The following is a 20221-nucleotide window of genomic DNA, read 5'->3' as shown; positions in this document are numbered from 1 at the left end:
CGTAGGCCCGTGATGAGTCCACCACTGAACGAACCAGTTTGGAATAGGTTTTTCAAATACTTTAGAACAAATCTTGATGAACCAGGTGTGTTTGTGTTTATAGTTGTTATAATATAAGACTTGAGTAAAGGCTTTGATGTAATCCCAATAAGTGAAATTGGCAAGAGTTTGTCCCATCGGCCCCATTGATATAGATCGTTGTGTCATGGACGAAATGCCCCATTCTTCAATAGGAATAAGTTTTTTGATGACCATCTTGGAATATCCATGTACACCCGGGGTACTTTCGCCGAGGGGGCTGTGGTCAAAAGTGGCACTGAATGTTTGTACGAGAATGTGCTCATAATAAGTGCGAGTTTTGTAAGATTCTCCAGTAAAATAGACATTAGCAGTAAGATAGTTCTTAAGTATTCGCCAGGCTTCTTCTGAATTTTCTTGCGCAGGAATATGCTGATTTTCAATATGTAAAATAAGTTCTCTAGCCTCTAGTTTTTCATATGAAGGCTTATCGTCAGTGTTTTCTTGAACCATGGATGCAAAGGAATCTGCAGTTTTTTGTTGATCAGATAAATAAGATTGTAATTGTTTGAATAATGGATGAGTTTCAGGGATATCTTCTAGATGTATAGAGGAATCAATATTCGGAGCTTTTGATGAGGATGATACATCATCATGAATTTTTGAATTGATCAAAGTTCTATTTCCTTGTTGTAAAACAGGAAAATTAGAACTGGCAGAGCTATATGCAGAATTTTGTCGATCAAAATATGAAGGGTTTGTTTTTCCACCTCGATATGAAGAATTTTGATTTCTGCCACCTCGTCCTCTACCTTTGGCGATTTGCCAAGGAGGATCCATACTGCATTAATTAAGAAATTGGATCAGGAATTGGATCAGCATACCATGACATATATTCGATGAGATCTTCATAAAGTGTATCTGTTGTAATAAGATCGTCAATAACTTTCCGTAAGATGAGCATGTGTAAATCCCTATTCAGAGGAACTGCCTTTATAAAGGTGAGTAAGAACTTTGCAGAGAAGAAGTGTAGAAAGAGTTTCATGATATCTGTAAACATTAGTCACTTAAGTCAATGTCAAACCAATAGATTTCGTTATCAATGAATTCATTGTGATTTGCAAAAAATTCTTCTTCTATTAAGTGATGAATTAGAGTTTCTAAGATAAGAAAATGAATATCTTCATTCAAAGGAATGCATTTGATGATAGTTATAATAATTTTTTCAGAGAGGAAATATGTGTAAAAACTCATATCAAATATTCTCGAGATAAAAAATCTGGCAAAGAATTTTCACTACCCCTTTTATATTGTATTTCATAATCAAACGAGGCTAATTGAGCTTGCCACCGCGCAAATATTAATTTAGAAGCATCATGTTTGAAGTCTTTATTAAACATAAATTTAACTGATTGAGCATCAGTATGAATTATAAATTTTTGGTTATACAAATCATCTTGGAATTTTAAAACACATTTTACGATAGTTAGCATTTCATGGGCTACCGTTGCGTATTTTTTCTGACTTTCTGTCCATTTACCAGAATAAAATCGAATCAAACATTCGGTCTTTGTATGGGGATTAACTTGTTTAAGTATTCCTCCATAGCCGATATTTGAAGCGTCAGTTTCAACAATTTTTAACCAGTTAGGGTTTGCAAGAGAAGTACAAGGAAGGGTTTGAACTCTATTTTTTATTAATTTTACTAAATCAGTGTGTGCTTGAGTCCAAGGAGATTTGTGATCCTTTTTTAGTCTATCATATAAAGGAGCTAAGTCTCTAGACAAATTCTTGTAAAAAGGGGAAATATAGTTAAGACTACCGAGGAATCGTTGAAGCTGTTTTTTATCAGTAATAACATCAGGGAATTTTTTAGCAAATTCTAGAACTCGTTGTATAGGTTCAATAGAACCTTGAGAAATATTATGTCCTAAAAATCTAATGCTTGTCTGAAATAAACTTATCTTAGGTTTAGAGATCACTAAACCGTTTTGAATAATTATTTGTTTAAACGTATGTAAGTGTTTAAAATGAGATTCGAGGGTTTTTGAAAATACTAAAATGTCATCAATATAGACAATGATAAAGTCCATATAGGGATTAAAAATATCATTCATAATTTTTTGAAATTCAGAAGGAGCATTCTTCAAACCGAATGGCATGACATTCCATTCATACTGTCCGAAAGGAACATTAAAAGCAGTTCTATAAGTATGATTGTTATCAATTTGAATTTGCCAATATCCAGATTTTAGATCAAATTTAGAAAATATATTAGCATCATATAATCTGGAAAGTAAGTCCCTTTTATTTGGTATAGGGTATCGAATCCATTTTAAAACTTTATTCAGAGGTTTATAGTTGATAACTAGTCGAGGTATGCCTCGTTCCTTTTCAGCAGCATTATTGACATAAAAAGCGGTACAAGACCAAGGAGATTTTGAAGGTTTTATAAGACCTTTCTGTAGAAGATTATCAATTTCTGTCTTACAGAATTCTACTAATTCTGTATTCATTTGACAAGGTCGAGATTTTGTAGGAATCTTTTCTTCATTGAAGTCATCTTCATAAGGGAGAGAAACAATATGCTTTTTTCGATTCCAGAAAGCATTTGGATGATCCGCGCAAATATCCAGAATCAATTGATTAGAAATTATTTTTATTTTTTCTTGGACCTTTACAGACTTTAAAGTATCAAAGATGTTAATACTCATTAATTCTAATTGTAAGAAATTATTATTATTATTATTATTATTATTTTTATTATTATTATTATTATTATTATTATTATTATTATTATTATTATTTTGAGACAAGCTCTTGTGACTAATATTGACATTTCAACTTACATGGATAGTCCAACATTTTAGTTTGTCCCCCTTTTGGAAATTTGCAGTTGTTCATGAATTGACTTTCTTCAAATAAATCACCTCTCAAATAATAGGGATTTGTTTTATTTAATTATTTTTCGCTCGGTATTTAATATTTATATTGAGATTTGAATAATTTCAATTTGTATCATGTTATGTCATTAAAGAGGAAACATTTTTCACCCTCAACCAACACAGGTTGTTTTGCAGTGGTGGAATTGTTTCACCCGTAACCAGAGGCTTCAGATTTGATTCTTGGAATTGAAAAAAATCCTATTGGGAGCACCAGCCCTAAAATGGTACCTGTAGCGCGTAATCCGGATAGTCGAGACTCCTATGCAGATACTGGACATCGAGAGAAAACCAAAAGAAATTATTAGATTTTTTTTTGAATTGTTGGGATTGATTTCCTTATGAGTCGAGGATCTGTTGAAAATAATTTCTCTACCTCATAAAAGTAAGGATAAAGTATGCGTATATTCTATTCTCTCCCTCCCTATTTTACTTATGAAATTACACTACATACTTATTATTATTAATGTCATTGGGTTTAAATTCAAAACCCTTAATTAAGGACGAAGTAATCTTATCTACATTTATCGAAATCATTAATGATAAATAGAAGTGATATCTCTATCATTCGATGTACAGATATGGACTGTGAGTGTGTTCGAAGTTCAGCAAACTTGAGGTACCACTATTTGCTGAAGTGAATTATTTTATTCTGGAGATATATTTCATGAACCTCAGGTACTTGAGAAGAATAAATTCCTTGAGGAGATATATTCTTAGGGGTTGTTTGACAGTTGATTAGAGTTATGCTGATATTAGTAATATAGAAATTTGTTATAAGGAAATTTGTTTATTGCTTTATATAAAGATTAGTTATTCATGTATTTTAGTTACTCTATGTCTTCTATCACATGTAAAAAATATTACATAATCCAAATACTCACTAATGACAAACTAGCAAAATGGGAATTCTCCTTAAGGCACCGTGTTGAGTAGGGATTTGACTAAAAACTCTATTTTGGGGCTCAACGTTTACTCAATATGTCCTTTGCAACTCACACACTCGGCGGCGGATCTAGATTCAAAATTATGGTGTTTTGGTATCTATTAAATCTGACTCAGATTACGCATAATTATATAAAAATAATGTACAAAAACCGGTATAAGATAGAAAAAAGCACTCGTGAAACTAAGAAGATAACTGAGTGCTTTGATTTCCATGCAAAACCTTAAAACTTTGGGTATCAATATATGTGTGTGAACCTTCCAAGAACCCACGACCTGCTAAATTCTGAATCCGCACTACACACACTGAAACAAGAGACCATTTTTTTCTACAGTGTGACTACTTAAGACTTGAACCTTCCGAGCATCCAAGACCGCTAAATTCTGAGTCTGCCATTGCACACACTGAATCAAGATCAGACTATCTTTTTGTTAGGAAAGACGGGCACACAATCAAAGAGCCCGATAGGGTAACAGCAGAAAATACCCCAGACTAAACTTTCCCTTTCAACTTGAACCAAGAGGATACAAATAAACCCAAACAAAATAGAGTAATTTACAGCAAACAAATCAATCTAATGAAACAAAATAATAATAAAAGCAATCACACGAGACCCAAGATTTACGAGGAAAACCCTTCAGTGTGAAGAGTAAAAAATCACGAAACCAAAACCTCCACTATAATCATCAAAGAGTTACAATATTATCTTCCAAAATGACCACAAAAAAAGTGTCAAACAACAAGAAACAATACATAAGTCACAGCACCAAACGCTAAAGAAATCAAGGAGTGAAAGCACAAAAAATACAGCTACTGTTCGAGAATAAAGAATAGGAGCTACAGGCCATCAAAGCAAGTTCCATCAGTTCCTAGTAAAATATTGAGATGATAGGAACAAGCGGTCCAAAAATCAGCTCAATCGGATAAGAAACGAAGCGGGAATTGCAATTTGAAGTTGACAGCTGTGACTGAAATTTAGGTGCAAAAATCAGCTTTGTTTTTCTCTCTTTGCCTGCTGAAAACTCTCTTTTTGTGATGGTGAATAAGACCTAAAAAGATCAATATATATGCCCCATAGTAATGGGCCTATGGTCAAAAGTGGGTTGGTCCAAATTGGGCTTCATTTATCCCCCAACAATTCTCCCCCTCCCAACTATGTGGAGGAGAACGCCATCCCGGCGATCATGCAACAATCTTCAAACTTTTCTCTTGGTAAAGTTTTAGTCATCATGTCGGAACCATTACCATACGTATGAATCTTCTCAAGTTCAAGCAACTTAGAATCCAACACATCCCGAATCCAATGGTATCTCACAACAATATATTTAGACCAACCATGAAATGTAGAATTCTTGCCAAGATGTATGGCACTTTGACTATCGCAATGAAGCACATACCTCTCTTGAGCACAACCAAGTTCTCCCAAATATCTCTTCATCCAAAGCAATTCTTTACAAGCTTTAATGGCAGCAATAAGCTTAGCTTCTGTAGTAGATAGAGCAACACATTTTTGCAATCTAGATTGCCAAGACACAGCTCCCCCTGCAAAAGTAACCAAATACCCTGAAGTAGACTTGCGAGTATCAATATCACTTGCCATATCTGAATCAGTATAACCACAAAGAATAGGCTTCCCTGTACCAAAACACAAACTCAGACTAGAAGTGCCACGAAGATATCTCATAATCCACTTCACAGCATTCCAATGTTCTCTTCCCGGATTAGAAAGAAAATGACTAACAACACCAAAAACATGAACAATATCCGGTCTTGTGCAAATCATTGCATACATCAAACTACCAACAGCTGAAGCATAAGGAACTTTCTTCATATCTTTCTTCTCATCATCACTGGAAGGACACAGCTTCGTGCTCAACTTAAAGTGCATAGCTAAAGGTGTACTGACAACCTTAGCCTTGTCCATGTAAAACGTTCGAAGTACTTTCTGAATATACTTCTCTTGTGATAACCACAACTTCTTGGCCTTTCTGTCACGGACAATCTGAATGCCAAGAATCTGCTTTACTGGTCCTAAGTCTTTCATAGAAAAAGACTTACTCAACTCTTGCTTCAACTTTTGAATCCTGCAAGCATTATGACCAACAACAAGCATGTCATCAATATAGAGCAACACAATAATAAAGTCACCATTAGAGAATTTTAGCACAAAAACACAATGGTCTGAAGTAGTCTTCTTGAAGCCCTGCTGACTCATAAAGGAACCAAACTTCCTGTACCACTGCCTAGGAGCTTGTTTCAAACCATACAAGCTCTTCTTCAATTTGCAAACATAATTCTCTTTTTCATTGACTTCAAAACCTTCGGGTTGCTCCATATAAATTTCTTCATCTAAGTCACCATGGAAAAAGGCAGTTTTAACATTCATTTCCTCAACCTCTAAATCTAGACTTGCAACTAAGCCTAGAACTACACGAATGGATAACATCTTTACAATCGGAGAAAATATCTCATCAAAATCACCTCCCTTTTTTTGGTTAAATTTCCTTACAACCAATCTAGCTTTGTACCGTGGAATTGGATTACCATCTTCATGTTTCACCCAAAAAATCCACCTATTTTTCAAAGCTTTTCTGTCTTTAGGCAGCTTAATCAAATCAAAGGTATGATTATCTTGCAAAGATTTAATTTCATCTTCCATAGCATCAAATCACTTTTCTTTTTCTTCACTTTCCATGACCTCATCAAGACTCTTAGGTTCTCCCCCGTCAGTCAAGTGTACATACTCACTGGGATAATAATGAAATGAAGGTATTCTCTCTCTTGTAGATCATCTAAGAGAACTCTTTGGAGCATCAACAACTGGTTGCTGATCAACCATATCAACTTGCACTGGAGCATCAACAACTTCTTGCTGGTCATTCTGAACATGATCATTATCTTCATTATCAACTTGATTTTCATCATCATGAAGATTTTCTTCAGGAGCAGTAGTTAAAAGAACTGGATCAACATCAACTACGCTCTCACTAATCTGAGAATCAACCTTCTCAGCTTTGTCAAAATCTTCAATTATTTGGTCTTTAAAGAACACAACATCGCGACTTCTAACAAGTTTCGTCTCAACTGGATCATAGAAATGATAGCCAAATTCATCTTGACCATAACTAATAAAGATACACTGTCTAGTTTTAACATCCAACTTTGACCTTTCATCCTTAGGAACATGATCAAAAGATTTACACCCAAAGACTCTAAGATGATCATAAAAAACATTTTTACCAGACCAAACTCTGTCAGGGACATCACCATTCAAAGCAACAGTAGGAGATAAATTGATAACATAAACAGCCGTATTAAGTGCTTCTTCCCAAAAGGAATCTGACAGCTTAGCATCTGAAAGCATACATCTAACCCTCTCAACTAGTGTTCTGTTCATCCTCTCTGTTAAGCTATTCAACTGAGGAGTCTTTGGAGGAGTTTTCTGATGTCGAATACCCTGCTCTCTGCAATATCTATCAAAAGGACCAATATACTCACCACCATTATTTGAACGGATGTATTTCAATTTCTTCCCTGTCTGTCTTTCAACCAAGGCTTGAAAATTCTTGAACACATCAAGTACTTGATCCTTGGACATCAAAAAAAATACCCAGAGTTTGCGAGAACGATCATCAATAAAAGCCACAAAGTAAAGCGCACCACCATGAGACCTTACTTCAAAAGGACCGCACAAATCAGAATGCACCAACTCCAGCAAATCGAGCTTTCTTGAAGGCAGATGACTCTGAAAAGAAACTCTTTTCTGTTTACCGGCTAAGCAATGAACACACTTCTTCAACTTTGCTTGTTTTACTCCAGAAAGAAAATTTTTCTTAGCCAAACTATTAATCCCCTTCTCACTCATATGACTTACCCTTCTATGCCACAACTCTGATGAAGTATCATTCTCTACCAAGTTTATCAAGCCTCTAGAAGTAGAGCCCTGAAATATGTACAAGTTAGAAAACTTGTCACCTCAAGCCACAATCATCGAACCTCTAGTAAGCTTTCACTGGTCAGCACCAAGGGTATTAACATAACCCTCATCATCAAGAATTCCTACAGAAATCAAATTCAGGCGAACATCTGGAGCATGCTTGACATTATTGAGAACTAGTTTGGAACCATTGTTACTTTTCAAATAAATCGTGTCAATGCCAAGTACTTTAACTTCATCATTATTGCCCATTTTCAATATCCCAAAATTACCTGAAGTATAAGAAGAAAATAATTCCTTCTTTGGTGTAACATGAGATGTAGCACCAGAATTCACAAACCAGCTAGACTCATCGCGAACAAGATTAATGTCATTCTCACCACAAGCAACAAGAAGATCATCATTAGCAACAACAGCAATACGATTTTCATTATTGCATTCTTTCTTTTGCCGTCTTATATCTCTCTTATGCTTGTAATAATATTTCATGATATGTCCCTTTTTGTTGTAATAGTCACATGTAACATTCTTGAATTTGGACCTTGACTTGCTTCTACTTTTATCTCTATCATTTGAATCTCTGGACTTGTTTCTCCCCCTCTCTTCAGTAACCAAAACATCAGATTGTGAAGATGAAGAAGAGGAGGCCTGAGATCTTCTTCTCATCTCTTCATTCAAGACACCACTTTTAACATATTCCATAGTTACAATACCAACGGGAGCAGAATTAGTCAAAGAAACTCGAAGAGTTTCCCAAGAGTCAAGCAGAGTATTAAGAAGCCAAAGTCTCTGACTTTCTTCATCGAACTTTACACCCATTCCGGACAGCTGGTCAAGGACACCCTGAAATTATTAATATGATCAGAAATAGGAATGCTCTTTTTGTACTTGATATTCATCAATTGCTTAAGGAGGAACAACTTGTTATTGCCAGGTTTCGAAGCATAAAGTGTCTCGAGCTTGTCCCACAAACCTCTAGCATGTGTTTCATTCACAATATGATTTCTAACATTATCTTCAACCCATTGTCTCATATAGCCACAAACCTGTAAGTGCTCAAATTCCCAATCATCATCCATCATGGATTCGGGTTTAGTAGATGCAAACACAGGTAAATGTATTTTCTTGACAAATAGAAGATCTTTCTTCTTGCCTTTCCAAGTATGATAGTTACTGTCATTCAAACACACCATCTTACTCATATTTGCCTCCATCATTCAAATCGACAATCAACAACAACCAACTCTCTGATACCACTTGTTAGGAAAGACGGCCACACAATCAAAGAGCCCGACAGGGTAGTAGCGGAAAATACCCAAGACTAAACTTTTCCTTTCAACTTGAACCAAGAGGAGACAAATAAACTCAAGCAAAATAGAGTAATATAAAGCAAACAAATCAACCAAATGAAACAAGATAAGAATAAAGGCAATCACACGAGACACAAGATTTACGTGGAAAATCCTTCAGTGTGAAGAGTAAAAAACCATGGGACCAAAACCTCCACTATAATCCCCAAAGAGTTACAATAATGTCTTCCAAAATGGCCACAAAACAAGTGTCAAACAACAAGAAACAATACATAAACCACAACACCAAACACTAGAGAAATAAATGAGTGAAAGCACAAAAAATGCAGCTACTGTTCGGGAATGAAGAACAGGAGCTACAGGCCACCAAATCAAGCTCCGTCAGTTTCTAATCAAAGATTGAGATGATAGGAACAAGAAGTCCAAAAATCAGCTCAATCGAACAAGAAACGAAGCAGAAATTTCAATTTGAAGTTGACAGCTGTGACTGAAATTTAGGTGCGAAAATTAGCTTTATTTTTTTCTCTTTGGCTGCTGAAAACTCTCTTTTTGTGACAGTGAATAAGACCTAAAAAGATCAATATATATGCCCCATAGTAATGGGCCAATGGACAAAATTGGGTTAGTCAAAATTGGGTTTCATTTATCCACATAGGAAGGAAAAAAAACCCAATAACCCAACACTTTTTCTACAGTGTGACTGCCTAAGACTTGAACCTCCCGAGCATCCACGATCGCTAAATTCTAAGTCCACCCACACTGAATCAAGAGACCATCTTTTTCTATAGTATGACTGCCTAAGACTTGAACCTCCCGAGCATCCACGATCGCTAAATTTTGAGTCCGCCCACACTGAATCAAAAGACCATCTTTTTCTACAGTGTGACTACTTAAGACTTGAACCTCCTACGTATTCACGACCGCTTAATTCAAAGTCCACAACTGCACACACTGAATCAAGAGACCATCATTTTCTATAGTGTGATTACTTAAGACTTGAACCTCCCGAGCATCCACGACCGCTAAATCTTGAGTCTGCCATTACACACACCGAATCAAGAGACCATTTTCTATAGTGTGACTACTTAAGACTTGAACCTCCTAAGTATCCACGACCGCTAAATCCTAAGTCCACCACTTCATACACTGAATCAAGATGCCATCTTTTTCTACGGTGTGACTACTTAAGACTTGAAACTCCGAGCATCCATGACCGTTAAATCCTGAGTGTGCCACTGCACACACTCTATCAAGAGACCATCTTTTACTACAGTGTGACTACTTAAGACTTGAACCTCTCGAGCATTCACGACCACTAAATCTTGAGTCCGCCACTGCACTCACTGAATCAAGAGACCATCTTTTTCTATAGTGTGACTACTTAAGACTTGAACTTCTCGAGCATCCACGACCGCTAAATCCTGAATTCGCCACTCCACACACTGAATCAAGAAATCATCTTTTTCTACAATGTGACTACTTAAGACAAGTGTGGAGTAAAATTTGGCAATGGTCTAATGATACATCACATCTGAATACTGTACATTGAAACCAATGTATTCAATGGGTGCTAAGAAGATCTAAAGGTAAGGCCACAATATCTCAATTATTCAAACTTTGTCTATACAGAAACAATGTATGCCCTGTGGATGGGAAAGGAAGCAGCAACACTGGTACCAGCAGTAGTCCGTGAACCAGTATTTTCACGGAGGGATTTCACAAGTGAACATACGAACTATCCGAAGAGGGTTCGACATCTATCATATATACAAAAAAAATAAATATTTTAATCATGTGTATATAATATAATTTTCTGTCAATGGGGGTTCGGATGAACCCCTTGTCCAAAGTGTAGCTCCGCCCTTGGCAGTAGCGGAGCCAAGATTTTTATTAAAGAGATTCAAATATTCGCACAGATGAACTAGCCGAAGGAGGTTCAACATCTGCTACATATGCATAAAAAATAATTTTAACCATATATAATTAAATAGTGTAATTAAGGTTTCGAATGAACCCTATGAGTATATGCTAGCTCCGCCCCTAAGTACTAGACAACTAGAGGGCTAACATATGTTTGCTATAATTGAATAGCAATTTGCACGGAAAAATTAAATTTCACTATACAAGTCATGTGCGCTAGCTCGATTGAGAAAATACCTGGTGATTAATGCAAGCAAGTAAGTTGTCAAAAAATAATATTACATCAAATTTTCTTTTTAACTTATACAATATATTATTAGTTATGTAGCTTCTAAATTATATTTCAAACATGGTATTAGATGTGTTGAATTTTATAAGTAGTAAATAAAAATGTGACACATTATTTTCGTGAGAATTATTAGTTTTTTTTGGTTGCATAAAGTTAGCAATTGTCCTTTTTTTTTGGACAGGAAAAGTCACAACTGCCATCATTTGGATACGCATAAGGTAAATCTCGCTCCAATAGAATAGCCTGTAAATTACATAGTAAAAAGGATAAATTACAGTAGACAGGTCCTGTGCAACGACCTCGATTGAGAAAACATGAAGTGAGCTACAAACGTGAATCATTTGAATATACACAAAGTAAATCTCACTCCAACAAAATAACCTGCTAATCACATAGTGAACAGGATAAGTTGCAATAGACAAATTCTGTGTGACGACCTCGACTGAGAAAACATGAAAGAAGCTTCAAACGTGAATCATTTGAATATACACAAAGTAAATCTCACTCCAATAGAATAACCTGCTTATCACATAGTGAACAGGATAAATTGCAATATACAGATCCTGTGCGACTATCTCGACTAAGAAAACATGAAGGGAGCTTCAAATGTGATATTAACAACCCTCCCCCCTCCCCCTCCCCCTCCCCCTCCCCCCGCCCCCGCCTCCCCTCTATTATTATTACTTTTTTGGGTTGCTTAAAGTTAGCAATTGTTCTCTTTATTTTACAAGAAAAGCCACAAATGCTACACAAAGTAAATCTTGCTCCAATAGATTAGCTTACAAATCACATAGTGAAAAGAATAAATTATCGTAGATAAGTCCTGTGTGTCAAATTCGACTGAGAAAACATGAAGGGAGCTAAGATAAATCTTGCTCCAATAGAACAACCTGCAAATTACATAGTGAAAAGAATAAATTGCAGTAAACAAGTCCTGTACGACGTACGACGACCTTAACTGGGAAAACATAAAGAAAACTTCAAACGTGAAATTGCGCCCCCCTCCCCTCCCCACCCTCGATTCTTTTGCATTCGATAGATTCATGCTCGACCATTCTTACGAATAATTAATGTCTTTATCTTTCTCTTTAGTCTCCACTTAGGGGTCGTTTGGTAGAGTGTATAACAATAATGCAAAATATGATGTATTAGTAATACTTGTATTAGCAATGCTTGTGTTAGCTATTCTTGCATTAGTTATACTTGTATTTTTCTTACGCAGTGTTTGGTTCGATGTATTAAAAATAACATGAATTACATAATTTCTAATTTTTTTTACATAATACCCTCAATATATATGTTGGAAAGGATCCGAAAATTTTTTTGAGGAATAATAGTGTCTTTAAGCATGTTAATGCATGCATTAGATCCATTGCATAACTAATCCCATGAATTTTGAGGTATTAATAATACACACCTTAATACACAGTAGAGTGTATAACTAATGCAAGCATTAATTATACATAGGGTAAAAAATTATATCAAACAAGGTAGTACTAATATACATTAAACTAATGGATGCATTAACTTTTCAATACACTCTACCAAACGACTCCTTAATTCAAATGTATTTGTCATACGTGGCCACATATGACATGTTTTATATTGTCTAATAATTAATTCTCATAAAGATTTTATAGATTAAAGTCAACAGGCAGAGTTGACATATAAATAGTGGAAAAATACAATGAGGTATTCCTATTATTTATCAGAACTCGGAACTAAAATAAGCCACAAAATTAAAAAAATGATCAAAATAAACCATTTATTTAAAAAGTTACTAAAGTAAGTTAAACTTAATAATTTATTATATTTTTTATTTTTTTCTTAACGATCAACTAATCGAGTTAACTTTTTATTAAACGTAATAAATTATTATATTTTATATATTTATTTATAAAACGTAATAATTTACTACGTTTTGTCAAAAAAATATGTAAAACGAAAGAAAATTTTACATTTTACACGAAATTCAAAATAATTAAAAATAGTGTATTGTCACATATGTAATAAATACTCTTTTGAAAATAGTATAAAAACATAAAAGAAAACTTACGATGTCCACTTTTTCAGCAAATTTAAAACTGGTCCACATTTTCCATCGCATCACGTGGTCCCTTACCCCCACCCCATTTTCTTTTCTATCTTCTTAACTTCTAAGTTTTAATATTATAAATTTTTTTGCTTTATGTTAGTAATAAATTTATTTATATTTTACACTCCATCGCTAGTTCAAATAAATTGCGTTTTTTTTTTCTATAATAAATTTTTAATTTTACATAAAAATTTAAAAAAATAAAAAAAGTATCAATTATCTCATGAATTTAGTATTTTTCATATATTTATTCTAATAAAAATTAATCACTTTTATCCTTAATTATTCAATTTTTCTTTTAAAAAAATTATACTTTTAAGTTTTCCTCTAATTCAAAATATTGAAATGTTGAATTTTCGTATATCAAATATTTTATTATCTAAGCGAATTATATTTTTTGTGTATGTTAAAAATATGAAATTAATTTTTTCAATTAGAGTTTCACTGTAGTTTCCGATTAGTGTTTCGATTAGGATATTGAGGAGACTCACATGCAAAAATACGTTTCTTATTATAATTAATGGAGTAAAAAAATTATAATTTAATTTAGGGGTGTATAAAAATCGTACTGATAAAAATGTTATTAATTTATCGTTATTTTTTAATGATTTTATAAAAAAATAATTATTGTGTTAGTTGATCAATTTTGATTTTTTTATTGGTAACCGATAACCCAATAAGAATATACTAAATAACTATTTTGCTTCGTATATATATATATATATATTTATTTATAAATAAGTAGTTTTTTTGTTGCAACTAAGATTCGGTTGCAACTAAATATAGTTATACTGATTATCAATATTTAGTTGCAAATAACAACTAAATAACACAATTTTATTTTTATGAAATCATAAAAAAATAACGATGAATCAATAACATTTTTATCGGTATGATTTTTGTACACCCCTAAATTAAACTGTGATTTTTTACTCCATTAATTATAATAAGAAATGTATTTGTACACGTGAGCCTCCTCAATATCCTAATCGAAACATTAATCGAAAACTACAATCACACAAAAAAATATAATTCTTTTAGATTATACTCCCTCCGTTTCGGAATAAGTGAGTTGTTGGGGTATTTATTGGTGTTTCAAAATAAGTAAATCATTAAATTTTTTTTTAAATTTACCTTATAATTTAACAGCCAATTAATTTTTGAAAATGTATTACAAGGTTAACTTTTTTCTTTTTTTTTTTGGGTAAAAATGGAAAGTTTAGTTAAATTTATGTTTTTAATGCTTTTTCCTTAATTTGTGTGTCAAAATCCAACAATTCATTTAATATGAAACAGAGGAAGTAACATATTTGATCGACGAAATTCAGCATTTCAATATTTTGGAGTAGAGGAAAACTTAAAAATATAAGTTTTTATAGAGAGAAATCGGATAATTAAGGATATAAGTGGTTAATTTTTTATTTAGAATAAATATAAGAAAAGTGTTAAGTTCATGATGTAATTGATACTTCTTTTGTTTTTTTAAATTTTTATATGAAATTAAAAATTTATTATAAAGAAAAAAATACGTAAATTATTTGAACTAGCAGTGGAGTGTAAAATGTAAATAAATTTATTACTAACATAAAGCAAAATTTTTTATAATATTAAAATTTAAAAGTTAAGAAGATAGAAAAGAAAATGAGGTGGGGAAAGGGGACCAGTAGCGGATCTACCCTTTACCGAGGGTTCATCCAAACCTCTTTTGATAAAAAATTATGCTATATATGTATGGTTAAAATTATTTTTATGTATATATATTAGACGTTGAACCCCTTTCGATTAGTTTGCATGTTTCCTTATGAACCCCCTTCGTGAATATCCTGATTCCGCCACTGTAGGGACGACGTGATGTGATGGAAAAAGTGGACCAGTTTTAAATTTGCTGAAAAAGTGGACGTCGTAATTTTTTTTTTACGTTTTTATACAATTTTTCAAAAAATATTTATCACAGATGTGACAAAATACTGTTTTTAATTATTTTGAACTTCGTGTAAAACATAAGAATTTCTTACATTTTACATATTTTTCTGAAAAAACGTAATAAATTATTACGTTTTACAAATAAATATATAAAACGTAATAATTTATTACGTTTAATAAAAAGTCAACTCCGTTAGTTGACCGTTAAAAAAAACATGAAAAACGTAATAAATTATTAAGTTTAGCCTATTTTGATAACTTTTTAAATATGTGGCCAATTTTGATCACTTTTTTTTATTTTATGTCTTATTTTAGTTTCGAGTTCCATCAGGCTTATTTTCAAGATTTTTGAAAAACAAACTATCTTAACTAAGCATTACTATTCAAATCTTAATACAACATCTTGATATATATATATATATATATTCATATTTTGGTATTTAAATTTCAATGCATATTTCACTATTCAAATACGCATTCAGATTCAAACACGCATTCAGATTCAAACGTAGATGGTTTTACTTAGAACCTCGTGTTACACGACACAATGGAAAGTGGTGGTTAAATACAACTTTGCTTCAAACTTATTCTTCAAATAGATTTGTTTTCAAATATTTGAATAATATGTAGACCAATTATTTCTAATAAGTGTATATTATATAATCTGATTCATTATTTTAATTTCAAATTTAAAATAGAAAATTCGAAAAAAGAATTTAATGGTACTTTAAATAAACTCTCAAAAAATTGCAAGTTTAAATAAGCTCTTGTGAATAATATGGACCAGTGGCAGATTGAAGATTTAGGGGTCGTGGATGTCTCGAAAGTTCGAACACAAATATTGATACTCAAAGTTTTAACGTTTCGCCTGTAAACCAAATCCCTCAGCTATCTTCTTGGTTTCGAGGGCGCTTTTTTATATCCTAAATCATTTTTTATACATTTCTTATATATTTTTTTGGCTAGCTAATAAACTTTAAACTATATTTCTTATATAATTATACCTAATCTGAAGTGATAAATAGAAGGCAATTTCTATTTTAATTGGATTTATAATTTTATAATTTTTGTATACCAATGTTGTCTCAAAAAATAAAATGAAGACATTAATTTTTATGGCTTGATCAATTGTCAATTTTAGAGGTTACAAAGAACAATTTAATTATAGGTTAAGTATATACAAAAAAACTCGTGTTACACAACACATTAATTAGGTTGAAATTTATATATTACTATAAGAAAAAAACATTGATTTGTGACGACTACCAAATGGACTTTCGCTTTCAACGTGTCTATGGTATCAGTTCATATTTGATAAATCTTCTGTTCAACCAACTCGACCAGTCTTATGGATGATTAGCAATGTCCTAATCACATATATATTCTGTCATAATTAATAAAGTCAACAAGAATTGACATATAGGTTGTTAAAAATATAATAAGGAGATTTTGACAACAAATAATTTCTATAAAGTTGATAAGTTGTCAAATGATGGCTAGTTTGTCTAATAAGGTTGATTTTTAGATACAACGCCTTTTAACTATTGGTACTAAAATGATTAGACTTTTAACTTTATGTCCTAATCAATTACCCACTTTGAGTTTCGTTCATATTTAATATTGGCATATTCATTAGAAATTAATAAATAAAATAATAATTTTATTATATTACTTTTAATTATTATAATTTAAATATTGGAAAAAATGAATAGTAGTACACTAATACTTGATAATACGGATAAAAGAAGTATAAAATAGTAAATTATCTTTTGATTTTTCAGATTATATAATTTTTTATTTTTTTTTAATATAGTGAACAAATGAAAATAAATAGAGAAAATATTATTAGTCAAAGAATGACTTTTATATATGGATAAGATAAAATTTATTACACTTAAATCTCGTGTTGCACAACATATATAGTGGCTAAATACAATTTTGCTTTTGAGTTGTACTTCAAATTCGATTTGGTTTCAAATTTTCAAATATTTGAATATTCGTGTTGTTTCATATTATATGTCATGTTTCACTTTTTGAGAATTAATTAGATTATTTTTTAGAATTAAATTATATTAATTACAGTATACGATAGTATAAATTACAATTTATCTCATATCAATACGATAAAAAATATATTTTTAAAAAGAAAAATATAAGAAATAATTTGAGATAGGGATGTGGGGTTAATGTTTAGAGATTATTTTAAATAAATGTTTACTATACATTACTATTGTTTATTTCAAAAGTATCACTTACTTTTTTTGCAAAGTAAAATTTCATTTTTCTAATTTTAACTTCAAATTCCTTTTTTTTTTTTTTAATTAAAGTCAAAGGAAATTGCATAAGGGTTGTTGTTGTAGGTCAATTTGGATCCATATTAAATAAGTAAATATATAATTGTTAAGTTCTATCAATCAAATTCATTTTTGCTTGCCAAAATTTATCTCTTCATCTAATTAAAGACACTATTAAAATGTTTAAAATTATATCGTAGCATTAACAACAACAACAAATCCAGTAGCATTAAATAAATGAAAAATTAAAAACATATTTATCTTGATTTACATGTTTTCCTATCTTAAATTTGTTAAATCTTGGCTATATTGCTCATATTATAGTTAAGAGTGAAATTCTATAAATTATAGTAACTGGTTTCGTCATCGAAATTTAAAAGGTACCACATGAAATGAGCCGTATGAATATAAGTAATCTCAAATCTCTTGCTAGCAATTTTTTTATTGTTGTGTTGTGGATAGGGCTAGGCATACTTGGGGTAAAACTGAAATTTATGTCGAAACCCTATTTTTTTTTATTTTTTTTTTTTGAATTTTCAGACTACAAATTAGATTTTAAATTTGTGCAAACAACATAGATCCCGACAGTTTGAAGTTTAATTACAGGAAATTTCAAAAGTTTGCATAATTATTAAAAATTTCGATTTTGGGTCTGTCGAGATACATAATTAGCTCCCGATACATTTAGCGAAAATATATTTTTTTCGTACATAATTAGCCCCCGATATATTTTTTTTTTAATTTTGAATCTGTCGAGATATATAATACATTCAACGAAGATTTATTGGGTTTTTCGCTCAATACGAACTATCGTATATGCCCACCACTCTTCTTGGTATGTTCTACTATTGGGCTTTTTTCTTCTTGGGCTAGGAAGGTATTGATATATGGGCTTGCTATTTATGTATCACTAATGAATACAATAGACAAAATAATGGTATAAAATTCACAAATAGCCACACTATTTAATTCATGTAACTGAAATAGATCACAAGTTCAAAGCGCGAAAGCCGTTACTAATGTTTTTATTAGGATACAATGTATAGATCACATCCTGTGGGGTACGACTCTCCTCCGTATAATGAGTATATGTTCAATCCATATCAAGTGTATTCCAATAACGTGTACCCATCGATCACCAGAGTTCTAGCACTTCTAGGATTAAACGCCTCGAAACCCTAAAATCAGAGATCGATGTACAAGCTGACAAAGCTAAGTACAGATGCAGTCGAATCTAGCAGTTTTAGTCATCAAATATTAACTTTTGAATCTCTCGATGACTCAAATGGTCAATGAATCCAGTATCTCAAACTCATAAAATTTAAATCTTGAATGTGTCCCTTATGATAAAAACGTCATATACTTTAATTAAAACAATTGAAATAAATCTCAATTTGTTAAAACCCTATGTTTAGCCAATAAACCAAGAAGCGATATGTGAACTTCTTGGTGAAATTTCATTGAGCATTGAAAGAAATGAACCTAAATTTCCAATATTTTTATTTTTACCATTAATAGCCATATAATTATCAACTTGTGAACTTGATAAAGCTCCATTATTTCCAATTTGACCACTCAGATGGCCTCGTCGATCCCGTCGGTCCACACTCACCCACTTCTCAGCCAGCCGGGGGGCCGTCGGTCGATTTTAGGCCCAAAATTCTGTCGGACCTCGGGTCCACCCCTGAAATCATGGTCTAACACCCATCGATTTGACTCGAAAATGGCCCGTTCGCACCGTTTCATTCGTTTGACCACCCAGATGTCCCTGCTGATGCCTACACCCCACACTCATTCGCTCCTCAGCCAGAGGAGGGCCGCCTGTCGATTTTCAGCCCAAAACTCCGCTGGGCCAAGGCACATCCTCGGAACTATGGTCTAACACCCACTGATTTGGCCCGAAAACGGCTCATTCGTGCCGTTTCGCCCGTTTAATCGCCCAGATGAGAAATAATTATTATTTCCAAGAAGTTCATCAAAATTGGATCCTCTCAAAGCTCCATCAGTTATTTTGGTTGAAAAAAATTCATTGATGTGGTTTGCAATGTTGAAGTAATTGAACTTCTTGTTGTAGTATAGTCCTCCTTGTCCATTTCTATTACCTTATATGAACTATTTTTCTTGTAAATTCGACATAATACCCAATCAGCCTGCTAAAAAAAAAAAAAAAAAAAAAGGAAAATGTTCTATTTTCACCTTGAACTATATGCAGAAAGACTGAGACATAACCGAATCTTAGGAGGGTCCTATCATCCCCTGGACTAATTAAAATCATATTTTTGACAGCCTTAGTGCCTACGTGGCACACAGGTGTGCCTATACGGACCCTTCAGTGTGTTGTGCCACGTAGGCACTAAGGCTGTCAAAAATACGGTTTTAATTAGTCCAGGGGGTAATAGGACCCTCCTAAAGTTCGGATGTGTCTCAGCCTTTTCGTGTATAGTTCAAAATGAAAATAGACCATTTTCTCAAAAAAAAAAAAAAAAAACTTTAAAACTTCAAAAGAAAAGCTACATTCACTATATGCATTCGCCTTAATAGGCTAAT

This window comes from Capsicum annuum, chromosome 4 (assembly GCF_002878395.1).
Source record: "Capsicum annuum cultivar UCD-10X-F1 chromosome 4, UCD10Xv1.1, whole genome shotgun sequence".
In the NCBI taxonomy this organism is placed as follows: Eukaryota; Viridiplantae; Streptophyta; class Magnoliopsida; order Solanales; family Solanaceae; genus Capsicum; species Capsicum annuum.
Note: the sequence above shows the minus strand (reverse complement) of the source record.